We start from the raw sequence: 3,494 nt of genomic DNA on the forward strand, positions 1-3,494 counted from the left end.
GGTTCCAAAGGGCCGGGGCCACCACAGAGAAGGCTCTTCCCCTGGGTCCCACCAAACGCCATTGTTTAGTTGACGGGACCCGGAGAAGGCCCACTCTGTGGGACCTAACTGGTCGCTAGGATTTGTGCAGCAGAAGGTGGTCCCTGAGATAATCTGGTCCGGTGCCATGAAGGGCTTTATAGGTCATAACCAACACTTTGAATTGAAATGCAGACTGCGGAGTGTTGGTGTAACATGGGCATATTTGGGAAAGCCCATGACTGCTCTCGCAGCTGTATTCTGCACGATCTGAAGTTTCCGAACACTTTTCAAAGGTAGCCCCATGTAGAGAGCGTTACAGTAGTCAAACCTTGAGGTGATGAGGGCATGAGTGACTGTGAGCAGTGACTCCCGATCCAAATAGGGCTGCAACTGGTGCACCAGGTGAACCTGGGCAAATGCCCCCCTCGCCACAGCTGAAAGATGTTTCTCTAATGTGAGCTGTGGATCGAGGAGGACGCCCAAGTTGCGGACTCTCTCTGAGGGGGTCAATAACTCCCCCCCCCAGGGTGATGGACGGACAGATGGAATTGTCCTTGGGAGGCAATACCCACAGCCACTCCGTCTTGTCTGGGTTGAGTTTGAGTTTGTTGACACCCATCCAGTCCCCAACAGACTCCAGGCACCGGCACATCACTTCCACTGCTTCGTTGACTGGACATGGGGTGGGAGATGTACAACTGGGTATCATCCGCATACTGATGATACCTCACCCCATGCCCTTGGATGATCTCACCCAGCGGTTTCATGTAGATATTAAACAGCAGGGAAGAGAGGACCGACCCCTGAGGTACCCCACAAGGGAGCGACCTAGAGGTCGACCTCTGACCCCCCACTAACACCGACTGTGACTGACCGGAGAGGTAGGAAGAGAACCACTGAAGAACATGTCTGCCCAAGTGGGGTTATGGGTCCTTATAATAGATAAGAACAGAGAGTGCCTTTTCTCTGGGTCTTCCCTATAACTGGGAATTTGTTGCTTCCAGTTACAAAAGTCTGAAGTAGAAAATGGTGTGTAAACTAGCATTAGAGGGAATCTATTCACTCCTCCCAACACTATATTTTCTCTGAGTACGGTCTGCATCTCTGGTTTCAATTTTAAAGGAGATTCGATGTCACAAGAATCATTCACTATTTGATTAAATTGTTCCTCAGCTGGAGAAGGCTCTATGGCTTAATGTTTAATAAGCTAGAAAGATTTTGATTTGTATTAAATATGTATTAAGTATTAAATATTTGAAGATATATTAAAAATGAAATGTAATTATAAGACAAGGGTCGTAATGGTGAAATAAATTAGAAGACAATTGGTTAATCCGGATGACAAAATTAGATGGCGCCAAAAAAAAAGTTACATATACTGACATTAAATGGAGTTAATGATTTTTTGTGATTATATATGATGTACTAATTAAATCACCTTTTATTGTACTAAAAAACTACTTTGTATTGTATGTTTTGTGATGGAGGAGAAAAAAAAAAATTTTTTTTTACCCTACATTGTTCCTTAGCCTCCTCCATTCTCTGAGATCTCCATTTTTGGGGCGTCCCATTCCATGAATAAGTAGGGGTTGGCAGACCAGTCTTAGAGTCCCCCAGTATAACCAGAGGAGCACTGGATTTCTTTATAAGAAAGGGGATCAAAACAATTAATCCCTTTTACAGTCTGGGGATAGGGAGTCAACTCACACAGGCATCTACACATCAGCTACTTTCACTTTTAATCCTCCATTCAAACTGCTTGCATAAAAAAATCCACAAACAAATATTTCCTCTCATACTTACTCCAGGCAAACCAATCATTATTTTAGGGAGCTTTCACAAGCCAATGAGTTCATTTTTTCCTAATCCTTTTTACTTTATCCTTGATAAAAACAATTCCTTTTATTTTACTTTGTTTCTTTCCTCCTGTTATCCTATATTTCTCCTCTCTTACAGTTACACCAGTTATTTGCCATATTTCATCATTCCCAGAAACATCTCTCAAATTCTCCCTTTCCAATCATTAGCATTTGAAATGTTCATCCTAAATTGCATTTTTATCAAAGTTAATGTTATTAAATTACCCGTTTCCACATTTTTACTAAAGGCGGGACAAGGTGGGATTATAAGAGATAACATCTAATAAACATTTTAGTCACAATTCTACAGTTTGTTCTATTGGTCTCTAGCTGTTCCTATTCCTAAGCCTTGGCTAATGAATGCCCCAGGAGTTATCTAACACACCTTTATTTGCTCCAAGCCAATCTCTATTCCTGACTTTTAGCTGAGGTCTGCAAGTTGCCTAACTCTTGTTACTTTTATCAGCTTTCTAACTACCCAGAATTGTTACAAGCTTTACACATGCATATTTCCTGTGGATAGGCATTCTTTGTTCTTGCCAAAGAGACTCCACAATGACAGGCTTCCTCATTTACTTTCAAGTGGGTGCCATGACCTGGGGTTATTTTGGCAGACAGCCCATCATTATTAGATTGGCTTCTTCTTTTAAAGTTGCTCAATAAACAGCAGAGGAGGGTCAAAAAAATAGTGTGTTAAATAATAATGTATTTATTTAATAATGCATTTCATTATCGTTTCAATTCAATTCAATTAATAATTCTATTTGAATTTTGGCTTGAGCCAGGTGACGTATTTGGTCCACATAGCTCTCCCATCGCCTATCTTAATAACAGACGGTCTGTTCTGTTTTTGTCTACTATCTTCTACTGTGGGTCTTCTATTTGTTTGTTTGTTTGTTTTATTTACTTACTTATTTTATTTATTTATTTAATTGGACTTGTATGCCGCCCCTCTCCGTGGACTCAGTGCGGCTCACAACATATACCAAAATACATAACAATGTAGTTTGTCCAATTAATATTCTAAAAAAAATTCGTAAAATTCTAATTTAAAAACATTCATTCGCATTCACACAATAATCACACCAAAGACATTCGTTGGACAGGATAAGGTCTAATGTCCCCAGGCCTGATGGCAAAGATGTGTTGTAGACTCTTTTAGAAGGCAAGGAGGGTGGGGACAGTGCAAATATCCAGGGGGAGCTGATTCCAGAGGGTGGGGGGGCATAGAGAAGGCTCTTCCCTTAGGCCCCACCAGGTGACATTGTTTGGTCGACAGGCCTTAAGGAGACCAACTCTGTGGGACCTCACAAGTCACTGGGATTTGTGCGGCAGAAGGTGGTCTCTCCTTCCATGTATTACACTGAATAATCACTTATTTGTTTGATTTCAAACAGCATAAAACTTAAAGATAAACAAGACTCTGATTATTATAAAATTTGGGGGAAGTTTTATGATTGGATAGAAAATTAAGAGATACATTATGTATTATTAGTAATTGGTTAATTTTGGAAAAATAGAAACAAGTGAATTTGATCTAAGCTTTGCAAACCAGATGGCAAAGATGAGAAATGGTGGTAGCACTATATGATATAAGACAAAATTTATCTATTG

Source organism: Erythrolamprus reginae, chromosome 2, assembly GCF_031021105.1.
Source record: "Erythrolamprus reginae isolate rEryReg1 chromosome 2, rEryReg1.hap1, whole genome shotgun sequence".
NCBI classification, from domain to species: Eukaryota; Metazoa; Chordata; class Lepidosauria; order Squamata; family Dipsadidae; genus Erythrolamprus; species Erythrolamprus reginae.